This window comes from Triturus cristatus, chromosome 8 (genome assembly GCF_964204655.1).
Source record: "Triturus cristatus chromosome 8, aTriCri1.1, whole genome shotgun sequence".
Classification (NCBI taxonomy): domain Eukaryota; kingdom Metazoa; phylum Chordata; class Amphibia; order Caudata; family Salamandridae; genus Triturus; species Triturus cristatus.
The window spans coordinates 838,648,098-838,675,259 of NC_140591.1; the positions used below are offsets into that span (position 1 = coordinate 838,648,098).

General features: G+C 46.6%; 1 protein-coding gene across 2 annotated transcripts in view; it reads right to left on the reverse strand.

The window, feature by feature from the left end:
- PIR (pirin) overlaps nt 1-26,905 on the reverse strand; it is a 515,558-nt gene extending 488,653 nt beyond the window's left edge. The window contains exon 1 of one of the 2 annotated variants that reach the window (XM_085622324.1): nt 26,756-26,905. The gene's annotated coding sequence lies outside the window, so the exon portion shown is untranslated. Of the gene's footprint in view, nt 1-26,690 lie in introns of both variants that reach the window. The other variant, XM_085622325.1, reaches the window with a different exon arrangement.
- Between the last annotated feature and the right edge of the window lie 257 nt (nt 26,906-27,162).

Sequence of the window (27,162 nt, forward strand, 5' to 3'; positions counted from 1 at the left end):
ATGTTTGTGTATAACGCTTCTACGTCTAAACATACCAACAGATTAACGGCTGGATCGTATTCAACCTGCGTCAAGAGATTAAAGAGGTGTTTGGTATCTTGAACATATGATTTAATCTTCTTGACCAAGGGACGTAAGAACCAGTCAGTATATTTTGACAGAGGTTCCAGAATGGAACCTATCCCTGAGACGATAGGTCTCCCCGGGGGAGGGTTCTTCCCTTTGTGTATTTTAGGGATGGTATAGAACAAGGGAATTCTGGGGTTCTCCTGGTTCAGAAATTCATGTTCTTTCTTCGTAATCCATTCTTTTGTTAGGGCATCAGTTGTTAGTGTCATGATAGTTGTTTTTATCCGTTGTGTGGGATCCCGGTTGATTTTTTTGTAGTATTTCGTATCAGCCAGTAGATTCAGACATGCTGTTCTGTAAGCATTTGTACTTTGTATTACGGTAGCCCCGCCCTTATCCGCTGGTTTGATGATAATGTCCGTTCTTGATTGTAGGGTGGTTAGAGCTGCATGTTCTTTTTTGCTCAGATTGTTAAATCCGTTTCTTTTGGGTTGAAGTAGTTCAACTTCTTTGCTGACTGCTTCCTCAAAGGATAATACTTCCGGAGGCATCGTGTTGGTAGGGGGGAAAAAAGAAGATTTTGGTCTCAACCCCGTGTAATTGTTGTCTTCAGCTGGTCTTTCTTTGTCTTGAAAGAAAGTTTTCAATCGTATTTTTCGAAAGAATTCCCCTAACTCGCATCGCAGACGGAATTTGTCCAGATAAGTAGTGGGAACGAATCCAAGGCCTTTATTCAGAATCGTTTGCTCGTCTGTGGTGAGGATGACATCCGTGAGGTTTACAATTAATCCCTCGTGTTGCTTGTACTCGGCTGTTGTTCCCTGCTGTTGCTCCTGGTATTGACTGAGCTCCGTTCTTCTTCCCACTGGATTCGTTTTCCCCTTCTTCCTCGTCTCCCTCTTCTTCCGCCCTGACCTAAAAAATGTTGGTTGAAGTCCGGCTGGTAGTATGGTCCTGTTGGGAATTGAGGGGGGCCTTGATATTGGACTGGTCCAAAAGGGCCTGGCCAAGGAAACATCTGTTGATGTCCGTATCTTGGGTTGTAGTTACCCCTGCGGGGTCTTCTTGCCCTGCCACGCCAGCTCTTGTTTGACCCATCACTCGACCAGTCATCATACAGTATATCCTTATATTAAAGATGACTACAAAAGCCAAGTCCCATCTGACTCAGGATCCACAAGAAGTGAACAAACAGGATCATCTGATTCAGAGTATGATGACTGGTCGAGTGATGGGTCAAACAAGAGCTGGCGTGGCAGGGCAAGAAGACCCCGCAGGGGTAACTACAACCCAAGATACGGACATCAACAGATGTTTCCTTGGCCAGGCCCTTTTGGACCAGTCCAATATCAAGGCCCCCCTCAATTCCCAACAGGACCATACTACCAGCCGGACTTCAACCAACATTTTTTAGGTCAGGGCGGAAGAAGAGGGAGACGAGGAAGAAGGGGAAAACGAATCCAGTGGGAAGAAGAACGGAGCTCAGTCAATACCAGGAGCAACAGCAGGGAACAACAGCCGAGTACAAGCAACACGAGGGATTAATTGTAAACCTCACGGATGTCATCCTCACCACAGACGAGCAAACGATTCTGAATAAAGGCCTTGGATTCGTTCCCACTACTTATCTGGACAAATTCCGTCTGCGATGCGAGTTAGGGGAATTCTTTCGAAAAATACGATTGAAAACTTTCTTTCAAGACAAAGAAAGACCAGCTGAAGACAACAATTACACGGGGTTGAGACCAAAATCTTCTTTTTTCCCCCCTACCAACACGATGCCTCCGGAAGTATTATCCTTTGAGGAAGCAGTCAGCAAAGAAGTTGAACTACTTCAACCCAAAAGAAACGGATTTAACAATCTGAGCAAAAAAGAACGTGCAGCTCTAACCACCCTACAATCAAGAACGGACATTATCATCAAACCAGCGGATAAGGGCGGGGCTACCGTAATACAAAGTACAAATGCTTACAGAACAGCATGTCTGAATCTACTGGCTGATACGAAATACTACAAAAAAATCAACCGGGATCCCACACAACGGATAAAAACAACTATCATGACACTAACAACTGATGCCCTAACAAAAGAATGGATTACGAAGAAAGAACATGAATTTCTGAACCAGGAGAACCCCAGAATTCCCTTGTTCTATACCACCCCTAAAATACACAAAGGGAAGAACCCTCCCCCGGGGAGACCTATCGTCTCAGGGATAGGTTCCATTCTGGAACCTCTGTCAAAATATACTGACTGGTTCTTACGTCCCTTGGTCAAGAAGATTAAATCATATGTTCAAGATACCAAACACCTCTTTAATCTCTTGACGCAGGTTGAATACGATCCAGCCGTTAATCTGTTGGTATGTTTAGACGTAGAAGCGTTATACACAAACATACCTCAGGCGGAAAGCATCAGAGTGATCCAAGAGATACTCAGGAAGGAAGATTGGGGATGGGCAGCACCCATTGACTGGGTGATCACCCTCATACACTTGGCATTGACAGAGAATTTTTTCACCTTTGAAGATCAACTATACTTACAAATACATGGGACATCGATGGGGAGCACATTCGCCCCTAGTTTGGCATGCCTGTACGTTAGTTATTTTGAGGACCTTCACATCTGGACTCAAAATCCATACAGCATACATATCTGTAAATGGTATAGGTACATCGATGATGTCCTCATGATCTGGAGAGGTGATCTAACCAGTCTTGAGAACTTCAAGATGTGGATTAATTCCCTAAACCCACACCTCCACTTCACTATGAATGTAAACAAAGAAAGTATCTCGTTCTTAGATGTTACATTCACAGCTAAAGATGGCACACTGGAAAGTTCGCTATATACAAAGCCAACGGACAGGAACAGTCTATTGAGATTTGATAGTGCCCACCCACGATCCTTAAGAGAGAATTTACCAGTAGGCCAATTCTTGAGGATTCGTAGGAACTGTTCCAACCTTCAAACATACAAAAAAGAGGCAACCATTCTGAGTGAAAAATTACAACAGAAGATGTACCCTAACAAAATCATACAAAGGGCTAACAAAAGAGCACGCAACACACCAAGGGAAGCACTGTTAGAGACACACACTAAGGAACAATCAGACCAACTTATATGTGTAACAACATATAACTCATCATCCAATGACCTGAAAAAAATAATAAATAAGAAATGGTCAATATTGACATCAAACAGGCTATCCTTTGAAAAACCCATGTTCTCATTTAGAAAAAATTCTAATTTGAGAAATGCACTGGTACACACTAACTCCTTCATCCCTAAACAAACTAATCAACAGACACTATGGGGATTACCACCAGTGATGGGACACTATCCGTGTGGGTCATGTGTAGCCTGCCCCTTCACTGAACACACCAAAACTTTGGAATTGGGACTTAATTTTCCATGGGAGCAGAGATCACACACCAATTGTAACTCCGAGTCTGTGGTCTACATGATAAAATGCCCCTGCGGACTTATGTATATTGGTATGACGAGTCGTATGATCAAAGTCCGCATTAGCGAACACAGAAGCACTATACGCAGATCAGTCACAGCCACAAGGCTTACGGCCCATTACCAAGAGAAAAAACATAAGGACACAGAGCTGAAGTGGACAGTATTAGAAAAGGTTACCACGTTGGGGAATAACTTGCAGCAAAAACTTCTAGAACGTGAACAACGATGGGTGTATCGCCTAAAGACCCACGAGACGGGTCTTAATGATGGTATCCCTTGGAACCAATTGAATAAATAGATGGAGCACATTAATCTCGATGAGCACGGGAATAATTCTAAGTGTCCACCTGAAATCTGTGGGGAACCCTCTACAAACTACCATCTCCCTATTGGTGTCCGTAGTTACCACATAATGTGAGACACTAATTACCTTAGACTTTAAAATAGTCAACCATCCTATAAATGCAGCATGTACACTAAAGTGACGCATTACCCTTGAGACACTATTATCCATCAGTGAATATACACTCTCTCTTATATTCTATTTATGACTGGTCCGAGAATTATGAGTAAGTGATGTCAAAAGATTATCACGGATATCATATGAGCCCCGGGAGACGATCGATGCTTTAGATCTCCCAGCAGACGATGAAACTGATCGGGACACCAGCCTGCGCATGCGCAGAGACAATACATCCAAAACAATGTCTCGATCTATTTAGTAATATAATAAAACATGTACTCGTTTTAGGAATTTAAGTGCATAATTTACGAGTGTTTATGTAGACATCTGCATATGTGTACAATCGGAACCACGGTTCCATTAGCGAGCGATTTACCGTTCCTCTGACCAGCCCCTGCTACCCATTGGCTTCCTAACTGGGTTAGAGGTCACGTCTGACCAATCCTGTGCGGGGAACTACCCCGATCACGTGCTGACGCGGACCTATCCCGTCAATAGCTACAACAACACGGAAGTATAAACCTTCCCAGACCCGTAACATGGCGCGAAACGCCGGGGATCGGGTCCTAATAGGTGGCGAAGCGGAGCAGGACTCTTGACGAAGTAAGTCTGGGATACTAGGATGAATCTCTTTAATATTGGGACCCTTATCGAAATAAGGAGAAAAAAAAGTTAGCATCAATGACTTTAGTGCCCTAAACCTCACAAGCGTGTGACAACCTTTCGCTTTATATTTTCCCTGGGGCTAACGTTAGGGTGTGACTACAGAGCTACTCCATTAGCCCTTCCATCCCCTGAGAAACGAATTCCGTTCGAAACGCGGGTAAGCAAGGATGCAGGAATGAATGTTACTTGCACTGTTACCCATAGATGTTAAGAGTCACGCATGTTTTTAAGTACTGTGGTTTACCACAGATAAGGTGTGATTGAGGTATGTATGGGATTATTTTATGAGAGTCTGTTTTACATTGATAGCATCCACGGTCACGGACTGGTTCTAGATAGAATGCGAGCATAATCGCCACCGCACAATATATCAGACACGCCAATTAACTGTACAGAGCCACTAATTGTGAGTGACACAGACTTGGATACAGCTGCACACTATTATGCCTTTTGACCACTAGGCACTTATAGGTGTGGCTCTTGATTACAAACACAAAATTGAAACACGTCACTATGGAAATACCTTGATGAAAACCGATTTGTATAAGTTGGATATGTGTTTCTTTGTGTTTTTTCTTACAGATGGATTCATAACGCAAGACAGATTATTTTATCCGTCTTTTATACAAGGAGTAGCTACTCTACCCTTGTCCATTAATAAAACAGAATAGGGAACTCCCCCTTCTGTATCCCAGGGTGGTTTCATTTGCCCTGAAGAAAGTCCTGGACCTTTAAGGCCACGGTGGACTGAAACATGTTGGCACTAGGGTCATAGGACCATAATATTCCTATACATAACCCTACTCATATTATTTTTAATCAACCCAGACAGACCCAAGAATAAAGGGAAACCGGGGATCTGCCTGAGGTTTTTTATCTTATAGCCTCCCTGGTCTGCAACTTCTTCAAAGCGCTCCCAACACTGTGGTTGAGCCCACCCCGACTTTTAGGCGTCGGGGTGACCCGATGATGAAGCATGACACCACTAGGGTGTGTGAGGGTAATAAAAACTAAAAGGAATTGCTTCCTTGCTCACCTAGGGGTGAAGTTATAAGTTCCCCAGCTCATCGAATAAATCCATCTGTAGGGAATATTAAAGACCACGACATGGTCAGTTGGAGTAAAATATTTTTGTGTACCTATCACAATTGACTGACAGTTTGGTCTCTATTCATCAACAGGTTCGAGAAGCTCTTCCTGATATGTCTGCAGGTGAAGGCCATGGACTTCGGCCTGGAGACCAGGTGATGATCCGATCGTTCCAGAGGTCGAGCAGCTTGGAACCGAGGTGGCGCGGCCCGGAGCAGGTGCTCCTTTCAACAAGAACTGCGGTTCGAGTGACGAACAGGAGGAACTGGGTGCACTCTACCCACTGCAAGAAAGTGCCGTCTACCTTGGTGGATCCTGTTGCTTTGATCGACCATCGGGACATCCTGGATATAGAGAAAGGCCATGCCATATCACCTGACGAACCTGAGGAAGTCTTCCCGGACCACACAATTCCTGGAGTATCCCGATACCACCTGAGACAACGGAAAGAGCCTGCATCGTCGAAATAGACTGGTTGAGCAACCTCCCTGGGTTAGTGAAACGGAATGCCGATGTGGCAAGGGGGGGGGGGGGGATCAGTTCTGTATAGTGTAGCAACACCCGTCTTGACCCTCGGTGAAGAAATCAACGGCTGCCCAGGGATAAGAGCTCCAACGATTGTTTTCAACAATAAGCTGATCATGTCCGCAATGAGATCAACTGTTGCTAAGAGAAGGATCATTTGTGCTATAGGGTTTGTTGCTGCTATGGTGGCTGTAGCAGTAATAACCTGGTTCGTTGAGAAAGTGGCTCCTGCTCGAGAACTTTTGATCGCTACTACTCCAGTATCAGTTGAACACCACTATTTTACGCTTCCCTACCATGAGCAGAAGCATCGACAATCCTACTTAAATAATACCTTTATCCAGATGTTGCATCATACTCATAATGCCACAAATACTACCAACTGTTGGGTGTGTGGGATGATACCTGCACATCAAAAGAAAGGAGGAACACCTTTTATTCCTCTTCCCTTTTCTCATAATGGTTCTTGTCAAGCTTGGTATGCGCTTTTGTTTGCATCTGGAAGACGCACAGTAGGCGGGCTTCTTTTTCGCCTCAATAAAGTATGCTATCAAGATAAAGATGGTTATCCCCAAGCCAAAGGGACCAAATGGGAATGGGAAGAGTATCAACCGGACAATATTTCAACGCCATATATCTTCACAAATATGAGAACTTTTACCAGTAATAAACAATTTGTGATTTCTGTTACCAGAGCTAAAGCAGATTTATGTGTAAGCAGTATTGGAAGAATTCCAGTGGGGAAAAGCAAATGTACTGTAATTCTGTCTATTGAAGGTATAAACAATAGCACTTTCATAGCCTCACACAATACTTATTTTATCTGTGGTAGCCACAGATATTATCAACTACCTGCTGGGTGGTCAGGCGTGTGCTATGTGTCCTTTCTATTGCCCCCTGTGTTTCTGGCACCTGCATCCTACCACCGGGACCTTAAATTATTTAACGATATCTCTAGAAACAGATACAAGAGGACAATAAGTACTGACGAAGTAGACCAAACTGATACCACTCTGCAACAATATGTCGATTTTAATTTAGGTTTGTTCTCCTTTGTGGGTGCTGCATTAAACAGTAGGAAAGTAAGACGATTAACTAGAGTTGTGGAAGCGGTTACCAATCAGACAGCTATGGCACTCGGGAACATTACGGAGGAGCTGCAAATTGCAAGGATTGTAGCTCTCCAGAACCGAATGGTTCTAGATGTGGTTCTGGCTGATCGAGGTGGTGCATGTCGCATCATCGGTAGCAGCTGTTGTGTATTCATACCGGATCACTCGCCTTCAGTATATGACGCAATATCAAAGCTGCATAAGATTGCTGCAGAAATTCATCCAGAGACTGGTACTTGGACTCTGGCTGGATGGTTTTTGACTCTCGTTTCTGCTTGGGGCTGGAAGTTACTAACTATCCTGTGTATAATTATTTCGATACTTTTTACATGCTGTGTATCCAATGTGGTCCAATGCTTTGCTCCATTTGCATTTCTGTCTGTATACCTGTCAAAAGGAATATTGCAGAGGCAAAGGCCCAACAAATGTTGAATAAAGAAGTGGCCAAAATAATGCTAATAGATGTACGGGATGCATATTTAGATTACCCCAGAGGAACAGATGTCTTCAGCTAATGCTAAAAGGGTCGTCTGTAGTAAATTGGCTGCGATTGGATTAGCATTAGCGGAATCCATCTCGTATTTAGAGGCTATCTTGTCCATTTTGTGGAATCCATTTGTATTTCTGACAGCCATTTTGTCTGCCATGTGCTCACCAAGAGCTGTTTCCTTCTTCACTGTTGTTTACCCTTGTGCTCTGTTTAAAGGACTGGCTATACTTAGACTCTGCTACTCTGCACATGCGCAGAAGAGTCTAACTGTCCATGCATCTGTTTTTAGTCTGTAGCTGTCAGGTTGTTTCTACCAGAGTCAGCAACTGCTAGCTCCTCCTTTACTGTTGACTGTGCATTTCTGTATGACCATCTATGTGCATAACTCTTCTCATGTATACTTGTACCGCCTTTTTTCAGCCCCTGTGTGGGTATAAAAGGACCATGCTCTTTCTGTTCAGTGTGCTACTTCACTCAATACCGAAGGGTGCTGTTTGAATGTAGTTCCACCTCATGAGGTTTATTAAACTTTGTTTTTTCTATTCCAGTTTCTGTGCCAACTTCTTCCTATTGGTCTGAGGACTCTGTGCAGAGAAGGGCGAACCCCTTGCACTGGTAGGACTAGCTGAGGTCCACTTCTACAGCTCCCCTTGTCCTTCTCACTTTTCACCCACCTGTTCTTTGAGGCATGCCTTCAGTACATGAAATCACAATCGTAAGTACAAACAGGGAGAGAAAAACAAAGGCTAAAGACTGCTTCTCCGGAAGGTCCGCATCCTTGGAGTTTGACAGGCAATATTTTTAAGTCACAGAAATATACTTAAATATGATGATAACAGATGGATGGTCAATCTCAAAATCAGATTTATTTGATTATATAATCATCAAAGAACAAATAATTAAATACTTCTATCGACAATTTCATTATATCATAAAAAACACTCTTTAAAAACACATAAAAATCCAGAGGATTTAAAGTATTAAATACACTACAATATTGAAAGATCAGACAACGAGAATAAGCACAATATATAGCAGCATAACTAGTCATATTCATACGCCAATTAATCGTACAGGGTAAAAGTATTCCTTACATTTATAGAACCACTTATAAAAAAGAAGCAGCATGACAGATGTAATCAGTCTCAAGGCTACATAAAAGCTTATAGGCTTCCGGGTACATTATAAAATTAATCGATAATAGGACAGGGCGTAAGACACGTTTCCTGATTTCACGATAGAAACCACAAACTGGAATTGTGCTCTGGGTGGTTTATATCCTGGTCAGGTAGATAAATGCAGATAAAGTGACTATGTTATCGAGGTTTCTTTATGTGCTTGAGACCCTGCCCATTTACGATAGGAAACTGATTTTTTAATACAAATACAGCAATCAATACTGAACTTCTTGTGGGGCAAAGCTAGGCCACACATATCTAAGAGTCTTTTGTATCAACCGAGGGAGAGGAGTGGTATGGCTCTGCAGGATGTCTCCAATACTACACAGCAGCCCAATTGCAAGTGGCCGCAGAGTGGTCTAGAGTCAATCAGACATGCACTAGTCAGACGACCCTTATGAAAACCATTGTGGCTAGATAAGGAAAGTAGACTGCTTTACACACAATGAAGATCTTCAATTCATACGACCCTTAAGATTTTAAACAAACTGGCGTTTAGTAGTTACTACATTTCCTTACCAAAACACCCTGATTCACTTCAACCCTGAATTTACAGGGGTGGAGCTTGCCGCAGCACATGATGGCCGCGTGAAAGACGAGCTCCACGAGACATCTACACTACACGATAACTATCCTCACATCCCCACCTACGTTTACCTGTTGAACGAGTGATACGTGCAGAGGAAGTTGGGGGCCATGCCCTGCTGCCACCGTCGCATCCGTAAGCTGCACTGGGAGGAGAGATTGCAGCTGCAGCCTTCACCTCCTGCGATCAGGCTGCACAACGCCCGTGAGGGACTTCTGTTGCTGGCTGGGGACTCTGCCTGGTGGACGTGCTCGGAGGATCCTGTACTGAGACCCCGCATCGTGCTTTGGAGGTCCTGCGGCTGGTGTCTGCACTTCTTGGTGTCCCCCTCAGGCCAGGGGGTCACCCGCGAGTGGTAGCTGACGGCAGAGGAGCCTGTGAGGTCACGGGCCCCCGGCACAGCCTGGTGCGCTGTTCTGGCTTCTCCAGCGAGGTGAGGTGGGGAGCGGTTCCTGCTGGGCCCTTCACGCAGCGCCATCGACTGGGCCGCACTTATACACTGCAGCTGCGGGCAGAGCTCGTGTGAGGGGGCATGCTCCTGCGTGTAGCCCCCTGCGTGTTTGATAGACTCCTTCAGTTTATCGTGGCCCCTGCTTGCGGCGGACAATGTTCCCAGGTGCTTCTCTCTCTGCCACAATAACTGGCTGCCTGCTAGCAGGGTGCGACCCGCTACTGAGGACTTCTGCTGTGTCCCCGCACCCGGCGGCTGCATTTCGCAGCACATCCACTGAGCTCGGGCACTGCTGGACGGGCTTGAAGCTGGATGACCCTGGGCCCTGCGGGCGGATAACCCGCAACAGTGTGGTCTGATCTGGGGCAGCTTGACAACTCGGCTGAGGACCCTCCCAGCGGCAATAATTCACTGCCTCTTTACGAAAGGAGGCACCACGACAATCCCGCTGCTAGTGGCAGTCTCTCGAGACGCGCCCCCTATGCTGGATCCATACCAGATCAGCTGAGGGTCAGCTGGGAAACAGCCTATGGGCGGTTAGCCCGCAACAACGAGGGGCCTTGCGGCCCACCACAGAGGTGGGTGAGTTTGGCTGCATCACTGCAGACTGAAAGCAAGAGAGTGATCCCCAGAGGGTGTGCTGGTGTTTGCAGGGACTTTGTCCCTATAGCCATTCCAGAAGGGTGACGTGATTGGGATGACCACAGCCCTGCACCGCCTCCTGCATCTTGACTATTGACTTGGAATAATAAGGGCTTTCTAGCTATAGGTGGGAATCGCTTTGACCCCAACAGGCCTACGAGAGGCTGCCACTTAAACTGACCATGCATTGTGCTACCGCGGGGCTGGTACTACGCTGCCAATCCCTTATGACTGGAGAACGCTCTCTGCCCTGGCCTCGGGCTGGAGACCATACCGGAGACACCGCGGGTACTCCAGGCAAGATACTGGGCTAGAATTCATAGAGTGTTACGATGCTGTCCACCCAGGACCGGAACTCCTCAGGATTCGAGTGATGCTATAGGGGGTCCACCTCTCGACGTCCCCAACTTCCTGCACGAAAGGCACGGAAGACTGGAGCAATCAAGCGAGGGAAGGGAAGGATGGGAACAGCGGGGAGTAGAACCTGTAAAGAAAGTTAATACAAAATACAACAATATACCATACACTTCAGAAAGGCTACACTCATGAATTCTCACTATGATCAACAGGGCACTGATGCTGGCGCTTCCAATCCTTTCATACACGAGCCCATTCTCAACTCCGGAATGTTTTTTAAGTACACACACTCGCCCTTTGTGTTATTCTAGAAAGAATCTCTATATGACCATTTTCATCACAGATACCTGTCTGAGATCTATATCTCTCAGACTGTTGGAGGAACCCAGACGGGATGCCTACTTCACAGACCTAAATAACATAGATCCACAAGGAGATATGCCTTGTAGTATATCGTGAGCAATGTCTGAAAAGCAACAGTTGTTTTGTGGATATTTAGGAGTAATGTTGGTCTTTACGGTTTCCTCACCGTATGTAACCAATCCACAATGGGGGCCCCCAGGCGGGCACCGCTTGAGCAACAATGTTTTATCAGAAACACTAAGATATAGTCACGTGTGAATCACCTCGATTAGCCCCAAAGAGATAATTGACATGCCCTCCATGTTCCCCTCTCTCCGAACAAAGAAGAAACAAAAGCAAAGTACTACGATACGTAGCTACAGTCTACGCCCTATCGGGAATGAACGCGGTCCTGCGCTCTCCAGGGCAATCATGAACAAAGGTTAGTCACAATAGCAACGGCTGTGGATACTTGCGGGGTTACGTGGGAGATCGGGTTTTCCTCCACGGCGACTCGTATTCGTATTCCCTGAGCCGGCAGCTCCGCCGCTCACACCGGATCCGGGAATCCCAAAGATCAACTCTGCCACCTCGTCAGCGCAGGCTCGCGTCCTATGGTACGGAAACCCCTCGGTTCCACACCGTCGCTCGAAACCCAAACACGGCGTCCTCCTCTCCAATCTAAATGCCGTATAACTCGTGGTTCTTCTCTAAACCTCCAGGAACAGAATCTGGAACGCAGATTCGACAATTTCAGAATTACGCACAACGTCTGTTGTGCGTCAGCGTGTATTTATACACTCGGCTCCTCCCCTCTCTCGCCGTTGTTTCTGGGAGATGTAGGCGAGGCAGGCGCTTGACGCCCGATTCATGACAGTACGTCCCCGTCCAGGCGCCTCCTAGAACCAGGCTTGTCAGGAAACTTGCGATAAAAAGCCTTTACTCTAGCCGGCGCGTGCACCTGGGTGCTGGGAACCCACGAGTCCTCCTCGGCCGTGTACCCTTTCCAGGAGATCAAGAACCATAGATTCCCTCCCCTATACTTGGAATCCACCACACTCCTCACCTCGTATTCCCGGTCGCCCTCCGTGATCACGGCTGGAGGGGGTTTCCTCAACCCTCCTATTGCCGGCTTCAAGAGGCTGCAATGGAACACCGGGTGGATTCTCAGGGAGCTCGGAAGCCGCAATTTGTAGGCCACGGGATTGATCTGTTTGATCACTCGGTAGGGCCCAATGTATCGCGGGTGGAACACGCTTCGTAGCTTAAAGCGGAAGTTCTTAGTGGACAACCACACCCGGTCTCCTTTCTTATACTGTGGGCCTTCCACCCTCCGTTTATCAGCCCAGCCTTTATACTTGATCTTGGCCTTTTTCAACAGTTTCCTCACTCGCGAATGTCCAATACGCAGTTCTCTCACGTGGGCCTGAACGGAAGGCTGATTGTTTACTCTTCCTGGCAGGCTCAACGGCAAAATCCTAGCGTCGTACCCAAAGTTAGCTGCAAAGGGAGAGACCCCGATAGAGCTATGGGAAGCATTGTTGTACGCCAACTCCGCCATCCACAACAAAGAGACCCATGACTCCTGTGCTTGTTCAGCGTAGCATCTCAGGTACTTCTTTAAAGTCTGGTTTAACCTTTCGGTTTGTCCATCTGTCTGTGGATGGAAACTGGAAGACACCGCTGACTCAATGTGCAGAGCTCTACACCACCCTTTCCAGAAACGTGCAATGAATTGCGGGCCCCTATCCGATACGATAACCTGTGGAATACCGTGTAATCTTACCACGTTTTGTAACAACAAGAGGGCGGTTTGACCAGCCGTAGGCAGTGTTTTGCAAGGGATGAAGTGGCCCATCTTGGTGAGGCTATCTATGACAACCAGGATGGCTGAATACCCTTGATCCACAGGGAGTCCCGTGATGAAGTCGAGGCTGATGTTTTGCCACGGTGCCTGGGGTGTTGGCAAGGGTACCAATTTGCCCTTTCGGGCGGACGTGTCAGTCTTTCCCCGGGCGCAGTCCTCACATTTCGCAACCCACTTCTGTACATCCGGAACCAGGGTTTTCCAATAAAAATACCTTTGCAGTAACAGAGTGGTTTTTTGTATACCCGGATGGCCTGCTAAAGTAGCTGCGTGACACCAGTCGAATGCCCTTCTCCTGAGGGCTGGGGTAGGAACAAATAGCCTATGATCTTGGACTGGTAATCCTCTCTGGATCTTGCGTTCCGGGTCTTTTGCCGCCCAACCGCTCCATGCTTCCGGACTCTTGTGGTCCCGGATGCAGTCCAAATATTCTTCCGCGCGTATGGCACAGAGCACCTTGGACGGAGGTATAATAGCTTCTTCTGTTATCTCTACCTTTCCATCGGTGGTCAGCACTCTAGACAAAGAGTCAGCTTTCCGGTTGTCTGCCCCGGGACGGAAGGTGATGAGGAAATTATACTCTTCAAAGAAAAGCATCCACCTCATCTGTCTGGGGGACAGGCGTCTAGCTGTTCGCAGAAACTGCAAATTCCGATGATCGGAGTACACCGTGATAGGAAATCTGGCCCCCCATAGATACGGACGCCATTCCTGGAAAGCCTTTTTTATGGAAAGGAGCTCCTTTTCTGCGATATTATAATTTCTCTCCGCCGGTAGTAACTTCCTGGAGAGGTATGCCACGGGATGGAGCTGTCCTGTGTCTTTGTCCCTTTGTGAAAGGATGGCCCCTATCGCTTCGTTAGAAGCATCAGCTTCGACAATGAAAGGAGCATCTAGTTTCGGGTGTCTCAACAACGGTGCGGATGTAAAAGCTTTCTTCAGAAACTCGAACGCCTGATTAGCTTCCGCCGTCCAATTGAATGTCATGCCTTTCCTGAGCAGACGGGTGATCGGTATGGCCCTTTGTGAGAAGCCTTGTATGAATCTCCGATAGTAATTGGAAAACCCTAGGAAGCACTGTACTTCCTTCACATTACGGGGAACCGGCCAATCCTGTACCGCCTGTACCTTTCTCTCAGACATACTCATTCCTTCCGGACGGAGTATCACTCCCAAAAATTCCACTTCATTCACACCGAACTCGCACTTGCTTAACTTGCAGTATAAACAATGCTTTCGCAACGCCCTCAATACCTGCAATACGTGTTCTTGGTGACTGCTTTCTGACTCAGAATAAATCAGAATGTCGTCTATATAGACGACTACTGTTCTGTCCACATAGTCCTTTAAGACGTCGTTCAGAAAGTACTGGAATGCCGCCGGGGCGTTGCACAACCCGAACGGCATTACCAGATACTCAAAGAGGCCGTAGCGCGTTTTAAATGCCGTCTTCCACTCATCCCCTTTGCGTATACGTACCAGATGGTACGCCCCTCTTAGGTCCAACCTAGTATAAATCGTCGCCTCTCGTACTTGGTCCAGTAGGACGGGAATAAGTGGCAACGGATACCTGTTACGGACTGTATTCTTGTTTAGCATCCTATAGTCACAGCAGGCTCTTAGATCCCCGTTGGCCTTCGCAATAAAAAACAAAGGAGAGGCCGCCGGCGAACGGGAGGGGCGAATGAATCCTATGTCTAAGAAATGATCTAAGTACTCTCTTAGGTGCTGAGTCTCAGGTTCGGAGAGCGCGTAGACCCTACACGTAGGTATCGTAGCACCTTCCACCAGATCGATCTGACAGTCATACGTTCGGTGCGGGGGAAGCGACTCGGCCTTGGTTTTGCTAAATACATCCGCAAATAGCAAATACTCCTTTGGTAGACGCACGTCCTTTTCTGCAGCAGTGGCGGCTACAAAAGTGTTGGCCAAAACAGTCGCTCCCGAACTCCCTCCTAACCTCAAATGCTCCTGGCAGTCCTCCTCAAGAAACTGGACTGTTCTTCTTCTCCAATCTATGGTGGGATTGTGAAGGCTGAACCATGGCATCCCTAAAATTACCTCATACTGCGGAGCCTCGATAATATTTAGTACCAAAGATTCCATGTGTCGCCTCTCCCCGGCTTTACACGTTAACCGTAACGTCTCGGTTTGTTCTAGAAGGAGACCTGAGGTGAGGGGTTTCCCATCCACCGCCAACACTTCTTCAGGTATCTCCCTGGCTACTTTCCCTATTGATAACCGTTCAACCACGCCTCGATGGATAAAGTTACCAGTGGCCCCTGAATCCAACATCGCGGTGATTTGATAAGTGTGGCAACCTATCTCTAACAACATACTCAACTCTATATGTTTCTCCGTTTCGCTCAATTTCTGTGTGGCCAGCGACGGAATCTTCCATTTAGGATTCTCAGCCTCATCTGAGGCTTCCACACCCCTTAAGGGACCGTCCGCCCCTGCCACTGAGGCTATGGCCTTTCGATTTCTGTAATTCCCCCCAGGTCTTTTTGGCCGAGCCGGACATTCACGAACATAGTGCCCCTTCTTTCCGCAGTACATACACAAACCTTGTGTTCTTCTGCTTTCTCTTTCCGTCTTTGTCAGTGAAGCTCGCACTGCCCCTACCTCCATTGGTTCGGGGCTGACCTCAGTACCAGAGGCCTCCCTTCTGCCTCTCTCTCCCCGAAACCTGTCGCCTCCCCGGTCCGTGATCCTCCCGTCCAGCCGTAACGCTAGACTAATCAGGGCTTCGCAAGTGCGAGGCTGAGGATCTATTCGGGCTACGACATCTTTCAAGTCATTGCTTAATCCCTGATAGAAAAGAGACATCCTCTTCTCTTCCGGCCATGCAGCTTCCGCTACCAAGCGGTTGAAAGTGGTCAAATAAGTGACCAATTCGGTTTTGCCTTGCTTTAACTCCAGGAGCTCTCTATCCGCACTGAAAGTGGTTGTTCTTCTATCAAAAACCCCTTCTAATGCCGTCCTGAAGTCCTCCCAATCAGATAGAACCGGGTCATTATGGCGTACTAAGGGCACCGCCCAATTGGCTGCATCACCAGCCAAGTAGGAGATTGCAAATGCCACCCTAGAATGGTTAGTTGGAAACGACGAAGGCCTACAGGAAAAGTGCATTAATATCTGCGTCAAAAACACCTGTATTTTATGGGGGTCACCAGTATACCTATCGGGGTTGGCTAACGGAATGGGAGGGGGTACCGTGACATGAATGGGATGCATACCCGTTCCCACCTCGAAAGGGTTCTTTGACATTCTATCCACCTTGTCTCTCAACTCAGCTGTTTCGGCCCTAGAGGCCGCTAACTCCCTCTGAACCGCGGTAAGGGCTATCAAAACCTCTTCCATACTGCGTCCCTATACAACCCCCCGAACCGGGAGGAGTCTCAATACTTGGGTGCGTAATTCTGTTACGATGCTGTCCACCCAGGACCGGAACTCCTCAGGATTCGAGTGATGCTATAGGGGGTCCACCTCTCGACGTCCCCAACTTCCTGCACGAAAGGCACGGAAGACTGGAGCAATCAAGCGAGGGAAGGGAAGGATGGGAACAGCGGGGAGTAGAACCTGTAAAGAAAGTTAATACAAAATACAACAATATACCATACACTTCAGAAAGGCTACACTCATGAATTCTCACTATGATCAACAGGGCACTGATGCTGGCGCTTCCAATCCTTTCATACACGAGCCCATTCTCAACTCCGGAATGTTTTTTAAGTACACACACTCGCCCTTTGTGTTATTCTAGAAAGAATCTCTATATGACCATTTTCATCACAGATACCTGTCTGAGATCTATATCTCTCAGACTGTTGGAGGAACCCAGACGGGATGCCTACTTCACAGACCTAAATAACATAGATCCACAAGGAGATATGCCTTGTAGTATATCGTGAGCAATGTCTGAAAAGCAACAGTTGTTTTGTGGATATTTAGGAGTAATGTTGGTCTTTACGGTTTCCTCACCGTATGTAACCAATCCACAATGGGGGCCCCCAGGCGGGCACCGCTTGAGCAACAATGTTTTATCAGAAACACTAAGATATAGTCACGTGTGAATCACCTCGATTAGCCCCAAAGAGATAATTGACATGCCCTCCATGTTCCCCTCTCTCCGAACAAAGAAGAAACAAAAGCAAAGTACTACGATACGTAGCTACAGTCTACGCCCTATCGGGAATGAACGCGGTCCTGCGCTCTCCAGGGCAATCATGAACAAAGGTTAGTCACAATAGCAACGGCTGTGGATACTTGCGGGGTTACGTGGGAGATCGGGTTTTCCTCCACGGCGACTCGTATTCGTATTCCCTGAGCCGGCAGCTCCGCCGCTCACACCGGATCCGGGAATCCCAAAGATCAACTCTGCCACCTCGTCAGCGCAGGCTCGCGTCCTATGGTACGGAAACCCCTCGGTTCCACACCGTCGCTCGAAACCCAAACACGGCGTCCTCCTCTCCAATCTAAATGCCGTATAACTCGTGGTTCTTCTCTAAACCTCCAGGAACAGAATCTGGAACGCAGATTCGACAATTTCAGAATTACGCACAACGTCTGTTGTGCGTCAGCGTGTATTTATACACTCGGCTCCTCCCCTCTCTCGCCGTTGTTTCTGGGAGATGTAGGCGAGGCAGGCGCTTGACGCCCGATTCATGACATAGAGCTGTGGAGTTTCCCCCTCGGGTGACCAGATACACTCCTGCAAGTGGGGACCGGAGACATGAGACTCAGGCGTTGATCTGGCGAGGTTCTGCACCCCAATCGGTGAGACCATGGGCAAAGTCGGTAAGACCCAAACAAAGCTGCTCTTTGATCCAAAGAAACCCAGAGCCAGGGAGACGGTGTCCGCCCGCTTGTCGGACAATCAGGCGGATGCTCTGGACGAAGAGCCTAGCGATGTGAAACAGATGTTTGCGAAAAAGCCTACTAATGATTGATTGCAAGATTGACTCACTTGTCTTCTGCATGGATGGAATGTCGGAGCGTCTCGACAAACATGCGGAACTCAGAGTAACTGAGTTGAAACAAGCGCATTCGGAAAACATGCTATCCAAAAAAATGGCTAAAGTGCTCTCGACACTCCAAGACAAAGCGGAAGATTTGGAGGCTAGGTCCTGAAGGAGTAACGTCCACATTACAGGCCTGCTGGAGTATACCTCGACAGGTAATGCTGAACAGTTCCTAATTTCCTTGCTGGGCCGGGAGATCTTCTCCGATATCTTTGTTGTTGAGCGGGCCCATCGGTCGCTTGGCACTCCCCCGCCTCCGTGGGCTCCTCCACATCCGCTGATAGCGAAATAGTTAAACTATAGAGACCGCGACGCTGCTCTACGGCGTGCCAGGGAACTGGGGGAGCTACGTTATGAGGGTTGTGCGATCTCCCTTTACCCTGACTTTACTATGAAGGTCCAGGAGGCTATATGCCAATTTAATACTCTTAAAAGGCGGCTTTGTGACCAAAACATCGAGTATGCAATGCTTTGCCAGGCTCAAAGTCACCTTAAATGACAAGGCCCGGATCTTCTTGGACTCTAAAGCGCTGCAAAAAGCCTTGGAGGATTTTTCAGAGAAGATGGACCGAGATGTGGAGACGGAACGACACGATGAGGCGACTGGCGGGGCAGCGGGTGCAGCCTGGACGAGCAGGAGTGACCCAACCGTGACGTGCTGGGGGATCCCGGCTCTTGACTTGCTGGACTCGGACAGTGGATGTTCGGCTGGTTGCGCCTTGCAAGGAACGACGAATGCTGGCCGCGTTCAGTCATAGACTGCATGAAGTCCGAGGTGGCAGCGCGAAGGAACTCAAACTCTTGCAAGTATCGCTGCATGCCATTCCATTGGCTTGATAACATACCACTGTTCTTCTTATTATTATAAATGTTTCTTTTTTGTCCCTACATTTTCACGGATTGCTCGAACTATTGGAATTATGTGGCTCCATGCTTCCTCACTGTGTTCAATGATTATTGATTGTCCAGGTAACTTGGGATGTGCCATATATGTTCAGATGGCGTGACTTACTGTCAATAGCCACTAGTAGTGCTCAGGTAACATCTGCCCCTGCGTGTTACACACTACATGTTATGTTAGCAAAGCTTATAAAGCGCACTTCTACCCATGGGTGTCCTGGCACTACACTCTGACTCACTGAAAGCGGGGTGCCTAAACCGTAAATAACCAAGTCTTCAGCCCCTTTCTGGCCTGTTGCCTTATTTACTTAAGGGGTAGGGGTGGGGGGACGCTGTATGTGCTAAGTTAGGGATTGCATGACATGGGTGGTGGTGGGGTCCTCTGTTTTGGGAATTGTTTTGGTTTGTGTGTCTTCATTTGGTCACAGTGAGAGGTTTGTACCTGAACTTTGCATTGAGAATAACTTGTGCTATTACCTTAGATGTAGGCCACTACACTATGGGATTCCTTGGGATTCCTACGAGTCCTTGCTGAGTATTTGTGTTCCTCTGCAGTATATAGGTGATAGGGTAAAAATGCTGACTTGGAATATTAGAGGTCTAAATGACCAGCGTAAAACCAGAAAAGTGACGGTGTACCTAGCTAGGCATAAAATAGACATTGCGTTAATACAAGAAACTCACCTCCCAACTGATAGCCTAGCGCTCGCCCGCAGAAGAATATATGGTGCATTTCATGCTGCTGGTTTCACCTCACATGCCAGGGGGGTACTCACGTGGGTTAACCCTAAAGCTGGTTTCTGCCTAGAAGAAGAAGTACACACAGATACCGAAGGCAGATATACAATATCTAAATGAAAGGGGAAAGGTAAGGAATAGCTCCTAATTAATGTTTACGGCCCCAATTATGATTGCCACCGTTCTTCCAAAATCTCCTGGACTTAGCACACCACTTACCACCTTCGCCGCAAATCTGGGGAGGGGACTTTAATTGCGTGCTGCACCCAGACATTGACTGCTCAGGGGTGCCTGTCAGGCGTCAGTCATTAGCTGCTATATTGATAATAGCTACTATAACCGAACTGGGGTTGATTGATGTTTGGCGCTCTCAGTCGGGCGATGCCGGGGGGTTTACACATTACTCCGCTCCACATTATCTCCACACCAGGATAGACCACTGGTTCCGGGCAGGTTTACTGAGACACTCTATAAGGAGTTGTGAGTTATTTCCTCGTTCGTATTCTGACCACTCACCAACACTGCTTGATCTGGAGTGTCCTGCGAAGCGTCCACCTCCATTCACTTGGAGATTCCCCCTTATGCATTGCTGGACGAAGCCTTTAGAGAAGATATGTTAGAGGCCATAGATGTTTTTGCTTCCCTACTAACGCCGGCTCAGTCCCGCAGTTTACCACTATCTGGGAAGCTTTCAAAGTTTACATCCGCGGAAACGCTATATCTAAGCACTCGGGGTGTTGAGAGCTAACAGAGGGCGTCTAGCCCGATTGGAACAAAAGCTTGCGGACTTAGAGTGTGACGCTCTAGAGAGAGGCAACGTTCAGACTATGGATGAACTTAAAACTACGTTAGAGGAGTATCACGAAGAGGCCGATGGGGAAGTAAAGCTAATGGGGAAATATGCGATAGCAAGAACATATGGGTAAGGGGAACGCCCCGGCGCTGCGTTGGCGGCAAGAATTAGAAGGAGGCGTGATAGTGCGAGCCCCATAGAGATCAGCCTAGAATCAGGCGAGAGGACCAGTGATCCTAATGCAATAGCTGAGCGATTCAGGGATTCTTATTCTACGTTATATCGCTCCAAGTCCCTCGGCACGGATACTAACATGCGGTCCTATTTGGACTACATTAAACTGCCCTGGCTGTTAGACATTCACAGAGAGTACCTGATGAGGCCTCTGGAGGCCTGGGAAATCCATGAAGCACTTACAACAATGTGGTCCAATGGCGCGCTGAGCTGTGACGGGCTTACGGTGGCCTTCTACAAGGCGTTTCGAGACCAACTTACCCCTCATTTGATTTCCTCATTTGAGGAAATGGGCGAATGCGGTTCTATGCCACCCACGATGCGGGAAGCCCTGCTGGTCACCATCCCTAAGCTGGGTAAATCGCCACTTGATTGCGCTTCCTATCGGCCCCTTTTACTTCTAAACGTAGACACTAACATTTTCGCTAAGATTCTAGCAAATGGTTTGGCCCCCCTCATTCCATCATTAGTTGGCCCAGAAAAGGTAGGTTTCCTCCCTGGGCGCACATTAACACATAATCTACGTACAGTGTTTGGCTCTATTCAACACACTACGCCTGATATCAAAGCAGCCGTGATCTTTTTAGACGCAGAAAAAGCTTTCGACTCTGTGGAATGGGACTTTATGTGGTTGGTGCTGGAAAGTATGGGGCTAGGGAGCCTTTTTTGTACCTGGTGAAAGTCCTGTATGCTGCGCCATTGGCCCGAGTGTGGGTGGGCAATATTGTCACCGCCCCACTGGAGATCTCCAGGGGTACCCACCAAGGCTGCTCACTATCCCCACTCCTCTATGCGCTGGTCGAGGAGCCTTTGGCTTGTGCCCTACGGGAGTATTACAGCCATATAGGGATTTGGTTCCCAGACGATAACTTAATAATTTAATCTTATGCCAATGATACGCTCCTGTATATTCGAGATCCAGAAGTCAATCTCTCCCCAGTGCTACGAGAGGGAGTAAAATTTGGGGAATTTTCTGGACTCAAAATTAACTGGCCTAAATCTATTATATTCCCTCTTACTCCAGCAATGCTCCCTGTGGAAATGGATTAACCCTCGGTCTGGTTCGCTGACGCTGGATTCCATAAACGCGACAACACATGCCTGGTGTAATCTCCTCAATCGTCAAATGCTCTCTATCCTTTACTCCCCTCTCACTCCCATTGAATGGTGCGCTTGGCTTACAACTATTACAGAACCAGATGTAGTGCAGGCCATGTATCACCTAGATATAGCAGTAATTGGGGACTTTTTCACAGACGGGAAGGGGCGAGACTGGGAAGAGCTGGCTGCAAATAAACCAGACGTTCCCCCCCCTAATGATATACTATTACTACAGAGCCCGTAGTTTACTTCCGGAACTGTTGAGGGATGAACTGCTGGAACCACCGGAAGCAGTCCCCCTCACACCAATGTTACGCTCTGGCTCTCCGTGCAGGCTAGTATCGTACATATACAACAAAACACAGGAACTACGCCGGAACCAGTATGTTAAGCCTAGGTTGGAGAGGCAGACGGGCTTGGAGGTCCAATTAGACGATGATACATGGAGGTAGTGCTGTGAGGCTAACCAACGCATATCCCTGAACATTAGACACTGTCTTATCCAATTCAAATTTCTTAACAGAATATATCATACCCCAGTCAGGTTGCATAGGTTTGGCCTATGTGACACTAATAAATGTGAAAGATGCAGGGAAGAGGTCGGCTGGCTTCTTACACTTAGCATGGGTGTGCCCCTTAGTTGCTAACTTTTGGGTCCACATATTTTCCAAGTTAGGGGAGATCACAGGTGAACCTATTAGACCAGATCCACTGCTGGCTTTACTGGGTTTTTCCAAACGGGTCCGGAAAGATATAAGGCTCCTAATTGACATAGGTCTCCTGATAGCTAAAAGAGTAGTAGCGATGCATTGGGTGCGCGGGACTCCACCTACACTAACTCAACGGTCCAGAGATATGCTGTTCTGCAATACGCAAACTGAATTGTAAAGTGAACTGCTTCCCTCCGGAGGCTGTTCTAAAAACTTCTGGAGCCTGTATAAAAGCTATTTAGAAGGCCAGAAATGAGTGTACTTAATTGTGGGCACCCTAGGGTTGAAGGTCCTGAAGTATATACTGAGGTCTCATATATGTGATTACCAGTGTCTGTTGTAATGCTTTTCCGGCAACGAAAGGTGATGACCAGTCATGATCACTGTGACTTTTTTTTCCGTTTTTTCCCCTTTTGCTCTTATCTTCCTTTCTTTTTTCTTTTTCTTTCCCCTCCCCCTTCTTTTATTTTGGATTGAAATGTATGTATTGTATTTGTCTCTCTTGTTTACGAAAACCAATAAAGCAAATAATTTTTTTTTTTTTTTAAACTGAATTTATAGCTGGGTGGCAGGAGCAGGGCTGGATAATTACCCCGCATATGCTCTAAGAATGCGAGATTAAAACATTCCTGCAATGTAAAAATACTGTCTCATCAAGTGGGAAAGAATGAGATATGGTCACAAAAGACATTGGGTCTTGAACACTTCTGTAAAACACTCAGCCAGCGAGCATTTTTTGAAATCGTGCTCTTATACCTGTTGTTACTGGGCCCAGAGCCATGCCCAAAATGTCAACATATGGTGGAATGGGAGAGGAGTGAGGACATTAGGTAGGCAGATCCCAGAGAGGCAATGGGATCGGTTTAGAAGAAACATACATTGCCTATACATATTTGGGCTGAGGTTGGTAAGACTTTACAGAAACTGTTGGGATACCCTGTACCACAGAAATCTGAAATAATAGTCTTGAAAACTCAGACCAGAGGGATATGATGGTCTCACTACACAGGAATGGTCAATGAGAATGTGATAACTGGCAGCTGCAAAAACCACAACTGCCTTCAATTGAAAATGGTTAGACGTGTCCCCAGTTTCCCAATGGTATCATAGATTGTCGATCCTACTAGTCATGTAAAAGCTGTTGTGTAACATGGGGGCACCCACCTGAGACTTGAAGGGCTATGGAAAATGCTGTTGGCGGTGTTATGCTGAGCAAATTCTTATTTGTTTTGCACCCGAAGGTGGGAGGGATTAGGTCTGTTCCATTAGAAAGAACATTTTTGAGGGATACTTATTGATGAGGGTAACATGGCATCATATTTGGAGACAATGAGACATAAAACGCTAAGTCTGGTTACAGACTAATTGAGCATGATGAGTTAGGAGGGTGGGGATTTTTTTTTTTCTTTCTTAAATTGCAGGTTTTCTTTTGCTCCTTATGCCTCTCACTAGCTGTAGACTATTATGGGGGAAGATGTTCTATGCTTGTTGGTGACATAATAGTTCAAGGTATAACAAATGCTTCCCCTTTGTGCTAATGGATATGATGAAATTGTAATAAACAGATGTCTGACAAAAAGGTGATGGTCACATAAATGAGTCAGTTCACAGCATTAAAGTTAATGGCATTAAAGTCCTATTTTTAGACACTAGAGTTAATATCAAAGTCATAACAGATGACTAATTAGCAAACGGTCTGAAAATATTCAACATCTGCCATCTTAAGTGGGAATACTCACAACTGCAAGGCTATTTCCGCACTATTCAGAGTCATGGTGGGCGCCATGTAGATTTTATCATATACATCATTAAAATAGCAGTGGACACCTGATTACTGAGCTTCATATCCACCTTCACGACTAGTCTACAGCAGGTGCTAGGGTGCCTCAGCCCACTAGCTGCTTCGCCAGTGCTTAATTTGTAAAAGAATAAGTGCTGGGGTCCAAAGTTGTGCTCTGAATCCCGTGGATGGCACTTTTGAATGTCGGGTGCTGAATACCAAGACTGTGGGGTCTTTATTCAAGCTTCTTTAATCCATCACAATACACTGTCTTCCCCTTTACCTCTCTCAATCAGGTTGTCTTCCATCCCTGCTTTGTTTTTTTGTCAATGTTTTTCTGTCTCTCTCTTACTCCTTCTTTCCACCTTTTGTGTTTTTATCTCTCTTGCTCTGAGTTGAAGTCTGATGAGGAAAAATAAGCGCCGGTCCCCAAAAATGAGTGCCCATGAGCCCCCCTGCAGCCACCGGCTCAAATTAAGAATGGCTGAGCCCATGAAACAAAACATGCAGAAGATTTTCTGGTCACTGGTTGAATGAAACGGGAGAACACAGAAAAAAAGAAAGTTGATTGACAAACCGGTCAAACAAGAGGCACAACCTTCAGAAGCAACTAGAGGCCGAATAACGTTACCTACTCCAAGAGCACACTATGGAGCCGGCCTTGATTCACCAAAACACGGTGTTGCACATGCATGTCGGAGCACAACACAGCCTGAGAATGCATGCCTACTATTGTGGCAAGAAGCAAGATTGATAGAGAGCTGTGCATGTAAATATTTCAACTTGTTTCTTTATGTTAAATAATTCATCATTGTAACTAATCATCGGGCATAGGTGGGTTTCTGCTTTATTGGTAGCCCAGGGGTAGGATACCTCCCAGTACTGAAGGACTGGGTAGCAAACTGCAAGACTGTTGGTTTTACTTTGCAGACTAAGTCTGAAAAGGAGAAGGACTACAATACCGCGACATTAGATTTGCACTGCCATGCACCGATTCACTACCCTTGTTAGCTGAAGGATACATATGAAATGTACCACAGAAGGCGGACTCTTTGGGCACAGGCAATAAAGACATTATTAAGGCTACTCAAGAAGTTAATGTATTCACCTGCTGCAACCAAACTCATTCGAACTCAACTCTTAAGGCACCAAGAAGCATGTACAAGGGCAGCATAATTATATGAACGTAGAAGACTTTTTACCAAGACGTTACTAAAGCAAACCTCTTTGCTGTAACAGCATTTTTATGTAAAACTCCATAACCATTGAGTTTGTCTTTCCCACTCTTCACTTAGTGATTTATTTGTGGGTCTTTGTCAAGGTTGACCACAGGAAAGTGGCCACCAGCAACACACAGAAATTTGGTACAACTGATTGATTGATGAAGTACAAAAGTCGCAACAGCCCTTTGAAAATTAGACTTTTCACCATGACTGAGCAGAAATGTCAAACCAAACAGATCATACCCGTGGCACTGTAAGGGTGTGGCAAACTGGCTCGAGGTAATATAATCTTCCCGGCATTAAAGAGAAAAATCAATGGGATGCCTCTTTTACCTGTTGTGGACCCACCCTACCAACCAGGCGCGCAACACCCACTGGACTCACAGGGCTTCAGCCCCCCCCCCCCCCCGTCGTGTGTGGCAACCGGGCTGAGACACCTTCCCGGGCAAAAAAGCAGCCGCACCCGAGCACTTCACAGGTCTTTAAAAGACCATTTACATGTTAATGAGGCCTTGCTGTTGTTTCACCCCCTCTAAGAGCCCCTGCAGCTCCACTCTGCCTATTGCTTAAAGTTCAGCCCCCCCGAAATTTTTGCTCAGCCCCCCCCGAAATTTGGCTCTAGTTGCGCCTCTGCTACCAACACCTCCTTCATTTAAAGTCAGACTGACGTGATAAGCATTCTAAGAGCGGAAATAAAACAGCAGTACGAAACATAAACGCTAGCGGCGTGTTATTAAAGAGGGGTGCGCTGGGTCTATTGTCTTTTCGGTGTTAAAACAAATAAGTAACCTTGTGTAAAGTAACATGCTCACGTAAAGTACCCCAAAACCTTCGGGACTAGTTCGGATTATATAAAACGGTAAAAAAAACTGGTTCCAAACCTGATGCTCAGAGGGGTGGGTCTTTCCTGAGTAACCACCCCTCTTTCTGTTAGGTGTCGCCCTACCTGGAACCAGCTGGCCGTCCTTCCTTGTATAGCAATAAAGCGTTCCAATTCAGACTTGATAAATACGGAGGTGTATGTATGTGAGTACTTTATATACAGAGCATAAATGAAACTTTTGGTTCATGTGTTGTCCCTCGAGTACAGAACGCTACGGGCTTGGGTGCAGCAAGTACCTTTATATGGTCAAACAGGACGGCCATGTTGGCAAAGAAAAATTTAAATGGTCTGGACTAGAACGTAATCCACAGAAGCAGAAAACGACACGATCATTCCTGATAGAAAACACTTCGTAATTGTTTAGTGCATAAACCATTGTACAATTTTTTTAAAATAGTTTTACAAAAACTTATCAATTTTGGAAAACGGATATTAGCTCAACATTTTTCAGATGCACGCTGTATTAATAT